The 13,340-nt window shown below is 31.9% G+C and overlaps 2 protein-coding genes and 1 long non-coding RNA gene across 6 annotated transcripts in view; 1 reads left to right on the top strand and 2 right to left on the bottom strand.

Moving 5' to 3' along the window:
• LOC130677064 (ankyrin repeat domain-containing protein 6) overlaps positions 1–13,340 on the top strand; it is a 153,569-nt gene that overhangs the window by 88,761 nt on the left and 51,468 nt on the right. The gene's annotated exons all lie outside the window — the stretch shown is intronic.
• Positions 1–13,340, bottom strand: part of LOC130677065 (uncharacterized) — a 95,866-nt gene that overhangs the window by 40,927 nt on the left and 41,599 nt on the right. The window lies entirely within an intron of this gene.
• On the bottom strand, positions 6,132–12,698 carry LOC130677068 (uncharacterized). 2 transcript variants are annotated; one of them, XR_008991524.1, is made up of 5 exons: positions 12,577–12,698; positions 10,706–10,930; positions 10,163–10,627; positions 6,376–6,476; positions 6,132–6,296 (listed from the first exon to the last, which is right to left on the bottom strand). It is a non-coding gene; the product is annotated as an uncharacterized LOC130677068 (long non-coding RNA). The 2 variants fall into 2 exon arrangements; XR_008991525.1 differs by having other exon boundaries at positions 10,706–10,804; positions 12,577–12,637.

Here is a 13,340-nt window from a genome sequence, read left to right as displayed (position 1 = left end):
AACTTTGCTTTCTATTTATCCAATTATTTGGAGAAATAATTAACTCTGGGATTCTAGTTCAAATTTAAAAATTTTTGTCAGAATCGAATTTTCAATTTTGGGTTATTGACGAACGGCCGTCTGTGACGATTCCAATGACGAAAAAAATTTTCCTACTCTTGAAGAAGACAATTATCGAACCCAACTTTGTTATTGTTCCATCAATATATTTGTGAGGTCCGTAAAACTTCAGAAAATATTCCGATGATAAGAAATTTAACGAAGAGTAAATAGGATCCGAGTTTACTATTCAACCTAAATCATTATGCCATCATTTAAAAAATAAATCCTATTGACACTTAGGAGTATTTTTAGCTGATCCTTGTACTGTTTATTTTAACCAATCGTAGATATTTTTGATATAATTCAGGTTTCTGGCGCGGAAGCATGAAAAATTCGATGTAAACTTTGGTATTATAATTTCTCTATGACTTTTCTGAAATTCTATGGGTTCCTCAAGTCATCAATAATCCTAGATGACATTCCATGGTCTCCTATGAGAATCCTTTATGGTTGCATTGATTGAAAACCTAGACTGAAATATCTCTATAAGAATCTTTCAAGATGATTTTTATCCTGTGGAAAATATCTCTATGGATTCTTATGGATTTCCATAGTTTTGTTCTTCTTCGTTCAAAACTTCCATAGATTTCTGTACAGATTCATACAATAGTGCATGCTGTATGAAATCGTTTTACTACTCTAGTGTCGTATCATCGATACCTGGGAAAAAATCATCAGACCTGATCACGCATGATCATGCGTTAATCTCATGCATGATCATGTCTGAATATTTGCCAGCCATGAGCATCCGTGATCATGCTCAGTCAGGCATAATTATGCACAGTTGAACATGGATTTGCATGGGCATGCATGCCTTTGCATGAATCATACAAATTCAGGCATGATCATTCATAATTAAGCTTAGTCATGCATGATATCGCATGGATCAGGCATGATTATTCATGATTAAGCTTGATCATGCATGATATTGCATGGATCATACAAATTCAGGCATGATTATTCATGATTAAGCTTGGTCATGCATGATATCGCATGGATCAGGCATGATTATTCATGATTCAGCTTGGTCATGCATGATATTGCATGGATCATACAAATTCAGGCATGATTATTCATGATTAAGCTTGGTCATGCATGATATCGCATGGATCAGGCATGATTATTCATGATTAAGCTTGGTCATGCATGATATCGCATGGATCAGGCATGATTATTCATGATTAAGCTTGGTCATGCATGCTATCGCATGGATCAGGCATGATTATTCATGATTAAGCTTGGTCATGCATGATATTGCATGGATCATGCATGACTATTATTGTCTTGTCATGCATAGTCATGCATGATTGAACATGTCTTTGCATAATCGTGCGAAATCAAGCCTGGATCATGTCCGATCATACCTGAATCATGTATAAATCATGCACGATCATACCTGAATCATGCACGATCATACCTGAATCATGCACGGTCATACCTGAATCATGCACGGTCATACCTGAATCATGTATGAATCATGCACGATCAAGCATGATTCATGCGTGATCAAGCATGATCAGGCCTGATGATTTTTCCCCGGGTAGTCAAGTGAAAATAATAATTTTCATTACCCCGGGTTCAAATTCAGTTGAAAATTATCGGTGCAAAAATTTTCAAATCCGTAAATCAAAATTCTGGCTAATCTATCAGAGATACGGTTCAAATAACAATGGACAGTTTTGTAGTAGATTAAATTCCCTACAAAAAATGTTTCTTTCACTTTTTACTTCAATCGGTTAGTTTCACCAGGATCATTAACTTGACATAATAGAATATTTTGAAGTCAATTTTATACCTCGTTTATCTAAAACATTGAAACTTCTTATCTTTGCCATAATCGCAATCGGCCGATACAACAGAAGCTTGTCGTAAATGAGGGCGTGTAAGTAAAAAATTGTGTAATCCGTTTGCGATATCACAGCACTGGTAATGTGTGCGCGGCACCTGCGTCAAAGATAAATAAGTTTATAAAAAATTATAAGCTTTCGTAATTTTGACAGTTCGATAAATTAAATCATCTCTGCATTAAATAATTTATAAATTTTATGATTATTATATACTTTGTCGTTTAATATTCACCAGAGTATTATTTATTTAATTTATTTATTCATTTAATTCAAGTGAATAAGTCTATTTATTCATCTTATCAGCGTACACAAACAAAATAAACATTTACATTGTATTGAGTAATACAGATTTTTTTTATTGATTATATTTATAATAAGACATCACAGATCCAACGAGGCGGAATTTTTCGTCATAAATTTTTCAATAATAATTATTTATTTGTTTATTTATTGTCCTCTATCATAGCTGGTCCCTGCAGTCTGGAATAATTGCTAGATCTACACCAGAAACAATTATTGTAACCTTGCACTGGATCAAAATCGGATTTCCTACAAAAAAGTTTTATACCGCGAGTTCATATACTCGTAATTTCAAAGATATGAGACTTGAACTCAAAAGCGAAAAATTTTTATTTTAAACTTTCGCGGTTTTATTTTTTATGCTGTAACTGAGAAAAAACTCACCCATTTACCGTCACATCCTTCAACTGTGCTAGCAAATAGTCCAATCAGTAGAAAAATTGTTAATAATTGAATTATTTTCGAAATTTTGATCTTCGGAATACAGAAAGTTGTGTCATTTTACGCAGTTGCCGTCGTTTCTTAGCTTCACGACACATGTGACGTCATTAACTATAACTCGCATCTTATTTCATTAATAATTTAATAACAAACCCGTGATTAAACTTAAAAAAAAAAAATGTATCCAGAAATGATTAATTATTTGATACTGAATAATTTATAGCGTTGGCATTACTGTAGCAAAAACTTTAGCACTCTGAAAAATGATTCCCATTTACGCCCGTGTGTAAAAACGAATTTTGAAAATTTATTTATTAAAAACAGTGTAGTGAATCGATTTGAAATTTTAGCAGATTTTTTTTTTATAACTCTTTCGATAAAAATAAATTTCAGAATTTTGGTATTATCACGAAAATCGGTATCGAAACTCCTTAAGTGTTTACTTCAACTGTTTAGTCGAAGAAACCATTTTTGTACTCTCTTAAAATGAACCAGTGAAACTCCACTGATTCAACCAGTGAAGTTCACTGGTTTAACCAGTGACTAAAAGTTCACTGGTTGAACCAGTGAATTTCACTGGTTGAATCAGTGAACGTCGCGCTCACTGGTTTCAACCAGTGAACTAAAAATATGTAAGCGCGTGGGTACAGCAGCATTCTGTACATGAGTATATTTAAGTGTTTCATGATGTCAATAAATAAATAATATTTATTGATTATCTTCATGTAATATTTTAACTAACTTTTATATAACAATAATAATTATATGCCACGATTTTTACAGAGTTTAAAAATAAATAACTTTGGAGTAATTTCAATAGCTTGGAGCTAACCTCAAAAATGAATGATATAATTTTAAAATTAAACAATATAAAAAGCCCATTGAAAATGGAAACAAATTAAATTTTTATAAATCCTAATAAATATTATTTATTTTATTACAAAATAATTTTTAATTAAATATAATTGTTATTAAGACTCTTTTAGTTCACTTTGTTTTTAAATAAACGTTTATAATAAAATAAAATTAATCTAACCTATTGTGTTTATATTTATGTAGTACACCGGCGTATCACTGGTTCAACTAGTGAGCCAAGCGATCATCTTAGTCCACTGGTTGAATCAGTGAATTTCACTGGTTGAACCAGTGACCGCTCGATTCACTGGTTGAACCAGTGGATTTCACTGGAGAATCAGTGGATTTCACTGGAAAATCAGTGAAATTTCACTGGTTCATTTTAAGAGAGTAGGGAATTGAATTTACTTCTGATTGTTAATTATCAATTTCCATGTATTTCTGATAGATTATATCTAAGGGTGTGCGAATCTTGTTCGAATCGAATCGGATCGAATAACTAGATTCAATTCGATATTCGAGTCGAGTATTGAATAGTTCGAAAGATTCGAACAGTTCGGAAGATTCAAATAGTTCGGAAGATTCGAATAGTTCGAAATTTTTCCGAATCTTCGGTAAGTAAAATTATTGCACCTGACAAATTTAGTATTCATGGCTTTATTAAATTGAAAAACTATCATATTATCATATTTGTACCTGAAAAAAGTCCATATGATCATAAATTCAAAGAACGTAAGATTTAAAAAAGTTCGAATCTTTCGAACTATTCAAACCTTTCAAACTATTCTAATCATTTTAACTATTCGAACCTTTGAATCTTCGAGGCGAATCTCGAATCGAATACACATTCCTAGAAAAAACTAATGAACGCTTATATGAAAACTATTTAAAATTCATGTGTTGTGAAGTGTTTTATTAGTGATCATTAGTGACCGTTAGTACTCTGATTAGTGAATCTTACAACACTATTGGATGTGATTAGTTTTGGATAGTGTTGGATTAGTGTTGATTAGTCAGAGTACTAATGGATCTTGCAACACTATTGGAAGTGGATAGTTTTGAATAATGTTCTATCAGTGTTCATTATTACTCTGACTCATGAGTCTTGCAACCTTGTTGGAAGTGATTAGTTAGTACACGGAAAGAAAATTATGGGAAGTTTTGCTATGCATTATGGGAATGGTTCCCATAATGGTATGGGAATAGTACCTATACTACTATAGGGATGGTTCCCATATATTATAGGAACCATTCCCATAATAGTATGAGCATAGTTCCCATACCATTATGGGAATGGTTCCCATAATGATATGGGAATGGTTCCTATACCATTATGGGAATGATTCCCATAATATTATGGGAACCATTTCCATATCATTATGGGAACCATTCCCATAATGGTATGGGAATCATTCCCATACTCTTATGGGAATGGTTCCTATATTGGTATAGGAACTATTCCTATAATATTATGGGAACTATTCCCATAATGTTATAGGAACCATCCCTATAATATCAAAAAAATTTTTTTTTTGCACAATAGTGTAGAAATTTCCCAAAATTTGAATTTTCTTGAATGTTTTGTGCTGACAAAAAATTCTTGTTAAAAATTTTAATGTTTTTTTGCCAAATACGATTTTTTTTTTCAATGTTTGAATTTTTGTTTTTATGTTTAATAATATTTCTGTGTATTGTAGAAGTGATTATCACACTTCTTTAAAATAATTTTTTCATGATAATATGGGAACCATTCCCATAATATTATGGGAATGGTTCCTATAATTTATGGGAATGGTTCCTATAAATTATAGGAACCATTCCCATAAATTATAAGAATGATTCCCATAATATTATAGAAAGAATTCCTATAAATTATAGGAACCATTCCTATAATTATAGGAACCATTCCTATAATTATAGGAATCATTCCTATAGTGTTATGGGTATCATTCCCATAATTATAGGAACTATTCCTATAATTATGGGAAACATTCCTATAATTATAGGAACCGCTCCAATAATTTATGGTCGTAATTCCTATGATGGTATAGGAAAAAATTTCACAAAATTATGGGAACCGCTGCCATAATTTTCTTTCCGTGTAGTACTCCGAACAGTCGGTACTACTCTACTGTGAAATTCAAATTAATGACACTAAACATAGTAGTGATACTAAATTCACTAATGTCACTAAACCATTAGTTCGCGAAAAAACTAAAGCATTAGTGGCCATTGCCTAGTGCAGCAATCAGTGCTGGCCTAACCAATACTCTATCGGTATGCGTGTGTCGAACTATAAAATACTTTTAGATAAGACGTGTCTAGTCCGATTATCAGAGCGATTTAGGACATGACTGGTTACGACGCCAGACAAAGGCCATATCAGTAAATCGCGTGCTACTAATGACCCTGTAGTAAAGTGATTCAATAGGATTAAACGATCCTATTGAAATAAATCCATGTAGGATTCCAGCTTAGATTCTCACTTGGCGTTTGTGGAAGGATACCCGAAGGATGCCTATGAGAAATGATTAGGAAGGATCGAAGTTAGATAATTGGGTGAACAATAATAAAACTAATAAGCAATTTCAGTTTGAGATTTTTTTATTTAGAGCACCATTGACAGTACATGACTTTGAAAATTGATAGTTTCTTATAAATTTTCTAAAATCTTATTGCGCAACCCCAACCACCACTCTTGAGGTGCCCGATGCACTTATAAGGTGGACAGCAATCACTATGATAATGGCACTGAAAATAAAAAAAAAATAATAGTTGTGGCAATAAGCAGTGAATGTTTTTTATTTGAAATGCATAAGTTATTACGTACTTGATGACCATAGTCGCTACATGCTTTTATTGCAACTGCGGCAAACATTGCAATTATGACGAAGATGAGAAAGAGTCTAGACATTTTTTTATGTTTCTGGGCTAGAAAATAAATTATTAAGGTTTTATTTTGTTAAGTTAATTACACTCTCGAAACTTATCACTGTAAGTAGAAAGTCAAAAAGACTATTTTTATAGGAAATTTAATTTACTATATAATAACTCATTATCATTTTTTCGTATCTCTGATAGAATGAGAAACCATGTAAGAATCTCTATAGAAATCTATGCAAGATTTCTATAAGAAACACGGAAAGAAAATTATAGCAGCGGTTCCCATAATTTTGTGAAATTTTTTCCTATACCATCAGAGGAATTACGACCATAAATTATGGGAGCGGTTCCTATAATTATAGGAATGATTCCCATAATTATAGGAATAGTTCCTATAATTATGGGAATGATACCCATAACACTATAGGAATGGTTCCTATAATTATAGGAATGGTTCCTATAATTATAGGAATGGTTCCTATAATTTATAGGAATACTTTCTATAATATTATGGGAATCATTCCTATAATATATTGGAATGGTTCCTATAATTAATAGGAACCATTCCCATAAATTATCGAAACCATTCCTATAATAGTATGGGAACTATTCCCATAATATTATGGGAATGATTCCCATAATGCAATTGGAATGGTTCGTATACCATTATGGGAACCATTCCTATAATATTATGGGAATGGTTCCCATATTATCATGAAAAAATTAACTTAAAGAAATGTGGTAATCACTTCTACAATACACAGAAATATTATTAAACATAAAAACAAAAATTCAAACATTGAAAAAAAAAAATCGTATTTGGCAAAAAAACATTAAAATTTTTAATAAGAATTTTTTGTCAGCACAAAACATTCAAGAAAATTTAAATTTTGGGAAATTTCTACACTATTGTGCAAAAAAAAATTTTATGATATTATAGGGATGGTTCCCATAACATTATGGGAATTGTTCCCATAATATTATAGGAATAGTTCCTATACCAATATGGGAACCATTCCTATAATAGTATGGGAATGATTCCCATACCATTATAGGAATGGTTCCCATAATGATATGGGAATGGTTCCTATAATATTATGGGAACCATTCCCATAATGGTATGGGAACTATTCTCATGCTATTATGGGAACCATTCCCATAATGGTATGGGAACTATTCTCATACTATTATGGGGATGGTTCCCATAATATATGGGAACCATTCCTATAGTAGTATAGGTACTATTCCCATACCATTATGGGAACTATTCCCACAATGCATAGGAAAACTTCCCATAATTTTCTTTCCCTGAACCATTTGGAACTAACCCGGAAACACTAAGTGGAAATCCACATGAGAGCCTCATCTGGATTTCCATATGGAGTTGCCATGGTGCGGATCCTCATGGAAAACCATGCAAGAATCTATATGAGAATTTCGACCGATAACCATATAGGAATCCATCTAAAAACTCCATAGGGAAATCCACATGATCACCTAAGCAGGATTCCTATACAAATTTGACACGATGTTCATTCCCATAAGAAACCTTACAAGTACTACAAAAATATATTACTCAATCTACGGCAGATTCTCAATTGGTTCCCATACGAGAAGTCACCCAAAAACACCATAAGGGAATTCACAGGGGAGCCTAAGCTGAATTCCCTTATTAATGTTTTTGATAGAGGAAAACGTAACAATCTACTATCTGCAATAAGAGAAATCGATAAAGCAAAATACTTACCGCGTAATATCACTTACAATGAAATGTAACCACAATAATTATTATTCAATTCTCATTGTGACCCGAGTATTTATATAATTAGTTATTTATTTAACCACTCGAACTAATAATGCACGATCTGTTTCTCATTTATTTTGCTCGAAAAATAAATAAATAAACAAAGTTCGGGATTTATTAATAGTATTTCTATAAACAATGAGACAATGGAGTGAAAACAACAAATTATTTGTATTATTCAATCGTTTATTTTTATCGATATATTTTCTTTTATTGTTCAGCTGCTTATCCCCACCCTAGTTGATTTACGTTAACAGAACTGGTCGTAAAGTTAATTGTAAGAGCAACTTTTATGTCCATCGAGTACACGGAAAGAAAATTATGGGAAGTTTTCCTATGCATTATAGGAATGGTTCCCATAATATTATGGAAACTATTCCCATATCATTATCGGAAACATTTCCATAATGGTATGGAAATCATTCCCATACTATTATGGGAATGGTTCCCATATTGATATAGGAACTATTCCTATAATATCATAAAATTTTTTTTTCGCACAATAGTGTAGAAATTTCCCAAAATTTGAATTTTCTTGAATGTTTTGTGCTGACAATAAATTCTTGTTAAAAATTTTAATGTTTTTAGCCAAATACGATTTTTTTTTCAATGATTGAATTTTTGTTTTTATGTTTAATCATATTTCTGTGTATTGTAGAAGTGATTACCACACTTCTTTAAATTAATTTTTTCATGATAATATGGGAACCATTCCCATAATATTATAGGAATGGTTCCTATAATAGTATGGGAACTATTCCCATAGTATTATGGGAATGATTCCTATAATGGTATACGAACCATTCCAATTGCATTATGGGAATCATTCCCATAATATTATGGGAATAGTTCCCATACTATTATAGGAACCATTCCCATAATATTATGGGAATGGTTCCTATAAGTTATGGGAATAGTTCCTATAAATTATAGGAACCATTCCCGTAAATTATAGGAATGATTCCCATAATGTTATAGAAAGTATTCCTATAATTATGGGAAACATTCCTATAATTATCGGAACCGCTCCCATAATTTATGGTTGTAATTCCTATGATGGTATAGGAAAAAATTTCACAAAATTATGGGAACCGCTGCCATAATTCTCTTTCCATGTTCTTCGACGCTAAATTTGTTAAAAAAAATTTTTTTGTTAAAAATTTCAATATTTTTGCTATATATGGATTTTTTTTTAATGTTTGAATTTTTGTTTCTATACTTGATCAAATTTCTGTGTATTGTAAAAGTGATTGCCACACTTTTCTTTAAATTAATATTTTCATGATAGTATGGGAACTATTCCCATAATATTATAGAAATGGTTCCTATAATGGTATGGGAACTATTCCCATAATATTATGGGAATGATTCCCATAATGGTATAGGAACTATTCCTATATCATTATGGGAACTATTCCTATAATATTATGGGAATAGTTCCCATAATGGTATAGAAGTAGTTCCTATAATGTTATGGGAATAGTTCCCATAATGGTATAGTAGTTCCTATAATGTTATGGGAATGTTTCCCATAATTTATGGGAATGATTTCTATAATTTATAGAAATAATTCCTATATATTATCGGAATGATTCCCATGATATTATTGAAAGTATTCCTATAAATTATAGGAACCATTCCTACAATTAGAGGAACTATTCCCATAACGTTATGGGTATCATTCCCATAATTTTAGGAACTATTCCTATAATTATGGAAACATTCGTATAATTATAGGAACTGCTCCCATAATTTATGGTCGTAATTCCTATGATGGTATAGGAAAAAATTTCACAAAATTACGGGAACAGTTTCCATAATTTTTTTTTCCGTGTTTAGGAAATATTTCCGTAATTTATGAAAATGTTTCCTTATCATTGTGGGCGCCATTTAGTTATTTATAGAGCTCCAGTGGAAAATAAGACCTCACCTGAACCGCTACAGTATAAAAGCGGAAATGAACGCAACGTCGAAATTCAATAAGTGAGGTTAGGAACTCCGATTTAATTCTTCTAGAATTTTCCAATCAAAGTTTATAATTATGGTCAAGAATACGCTCATTTGCAGCTAAAATTTGAGACTGAATTCGAGATCAAATTTATCGATCCCAAAGAATTTACCAAAAAAATCACCAAGATTCGAAAAATTTATTTTCTGGAAAAAGTTTTATGGCCTATTTTATTTTTATAAAAATTTCAATATATTGGAAAATAATAAAATTTAAACAACTCGTCAACTGAGAATATTTTTATTGAACAGAATTGTTGAAATCATATGTCATTTGAAGTTTATAAACTTTTCAAAATACTAGAGTACATGAATCCGAATAACCCTTATTGAGTAATCCAGTGCATGTTAAGCCTCCACAACAGTTGTTATTAGTATGTCTATTACACTGTAAAGAAAAGAAAAATATAAAATAATAGAAGTAGTAATTATTGTGAACTAGAGAAATTTATTATTCTAGACTTACTTCTCCACCGATATCAATGCAAGCTTCTGTTGCAATCAAAGAAAATAATGCGATTATAGCGAAGATGAAAAAGATTCTCGACATTTTGGATTATTTGAGCTAGAAAATTAACTTTTAAAAGTATTATTATATCAAAGTTATCATTTTGGCGAAATTTATCACTTTGGCCCTTAACGGCTACACCTCAGCTAGGCCACATAGTGACCATTTAAATATAGTGGAAACCTAAACATGCAAATAACCTTCTCAATAAGACAATTTATGGATTAATTGAGAAAAATATAGATAGCCCGAACTGGGAATCGAACCCAGACCATATCGGTATCGCGCCAAGTGCTCTACCAGTTGAGCTATTCGGCACTGTACACGGAAAGAAAATTATGGGAAGTTTTGCTATGCATTATGGGAATGGTTCCCATAATGGTATGGGAATAGTACCTATACTACTATAGGAATGGTACCCATATATTATGGGAACCATCCCCATAATATTATGAGAATAGTTCCCATACCATTATGGGAATGGTTCCCATAATGATATGGAAATGGTTCCCATAATGATATGGGAATGGTTCCCATACCATTATGGAAATGGTTCCCATAATGGTATGGGAATAGTACCTATACTACTATAGGAAGGTACCCATATATTATGGGAACCATCCCCATAATATTATGAGAATAGTTCCCATACCATTATGGGAATGGTTCCCATAATGATATGGAAATGGTTCCCATAATGATATGGGAATGGTTCCCATAATGATATGGAAATGGTTCCCATAATGGTATGGGAATAGTACCTATACTACTGTAGGAATGGTTCCCATATATTATGGGAACCATCCCCATAATAGTGTGAGAATAGTTCCCACACCATTATGCGAATGGTTCCCATACCATTATGGGAATGGTTCCCATAATGACATGGGAATGGTTCCCATACCATTATGGGAATGGTTCCCATAATGGTATGGGAATGGTTCCCATAATGGTATGGGAATGGTTCCCATAACGATATGGGAATGGTTCCCATATATTATGGGAACCATCCCCATAATAGTATGAGAATAGTTCCCATACCATTATGGGAATGGTTCCCATAATGACATGGGAATGGTTCCCATACCATTATGGGAATGGTTCCCATAATGATATGGGAATGGTTCCCATACCATTATGGGAATGGTTCCCATAATGGAATGGGAATAGTACCTATACTACTGTAGGAATGGTTCCCATATATTATGGGAACCGACCCCATAATAGTATGAGAATAGTTCCCATACCATTATGGGAATGGTTCCCATATTGATATAGGAACTATTCCTATAATATTGTGGGAACCATTCCTATAATATCATAAAATTTTTTTTTGCACAATAGTGTAGAAATTTCCCAAAATTTTAATTTTCTTGAATGCTTTGTGCTGACAAAAAATTCTTGTTAAAAATTTTAATGTTTTTAGCCAAATACGATTTTTTTTTTCAATGTTTGAATTTTTGTTTTTATGTTTAATAATATTTCTGTGTGTTGTAGAAGTGATTACCACACTTCTTTAAATTAATTTTTTCATGATATTATGGGAACCATTCCCTTCCGGTGGGTTTACCGTAATTTACGGTAAATCTACTCGAATTTTACGGTATTCTACGCTAGATTTACGGTAAAAATACCGTAAATTTACGGTAACTCAGGTCTGCTAGGGTCGGAATCCATGTAAAAACCCATGAGAATTAATACGGCTTTCTATATGAGTCCCTTAGGTAGTGGGAATTTAATTTTATCGAAAAATGATTGCCGTAATATTTCCAAATATTTTATAGTAAATCGAATTTCCGGAAATAACATAAACAAAGTCAAGTACTTACCAAGTAATATCACTGACAATGGAATGTAACTGAAGAAACTATGATACAATTTTCACGGTGTCCTGAGTATTTATATGATTCTCTGATTATTTAATCACTCGGACTGGTGACCCACATTTTGTTTTCCTTCCATTGTATTCGTAAAATAAATAAATAAACTAATTCCTGAAAGCTGTTGATAGTATCTCGATAAACAATAAGACAATGGAACTAAAAACAATGAGATTATTGTATTGTTTATTCGTTTATTAATATCAATCGTATTATTTTTTTATCAGTCTGCTCGCTCATCTCCCTTCTAGTCTTACGGTTCTATCAGATGTCAACACAGTAAAAAATGTTAGGTTCAAATCAACACAATCTGGGTGTTAGAAACGGTCCACACAATATTTGTGTTATTTTTCGACCTAGACTACAGGGTGATCTAAAGATATTTAAAGCTGATCTGCGATATCTGGGGCAAAATGGACCACTAAAAAGAAATTTGCTACAGAAAAATTTTTTCTTATTCTAAACTAAAATGAATTTGAAAAATTTATTGATTAAAGCTCTTTTAGGTCAACAGATTTTATTGTGGTTAAAATCAAAAAATAAAAATTTCAATAAAACTGGTTGAATCAGCTAGATATATTTTTTTTCTAATAAATTTAAGGTCCATGGGATTATAAGGGCACGGAAATAGTCTATTTGTGCTTAAGGAGATTCATCGGTAGCAGTAGTTCGCAACTTTTAGAACGATTTCTCTCGTGTAAAACATTCTAAGT

This window comes from Microplitis mediator, chromosome 11 (assembly GCF_029852145.1).
Source record: "Microplitis mediator isolate UGA2020A chromosome 11, iyMicMedi2.1, whole genome shotgun sequence".
Classification (NCBI taxonomy): Eukaryota; Metazoa; Arthropoda; class Insecta; order Hymenoptera; family Braconidae; genus Microplitis; species Microplitis mediator.
The sequence above is the reverse complement of the archived record's forward strand: the minus strand, read 5'-3'. Positions and strand labels throughout refer to the sequence as shown.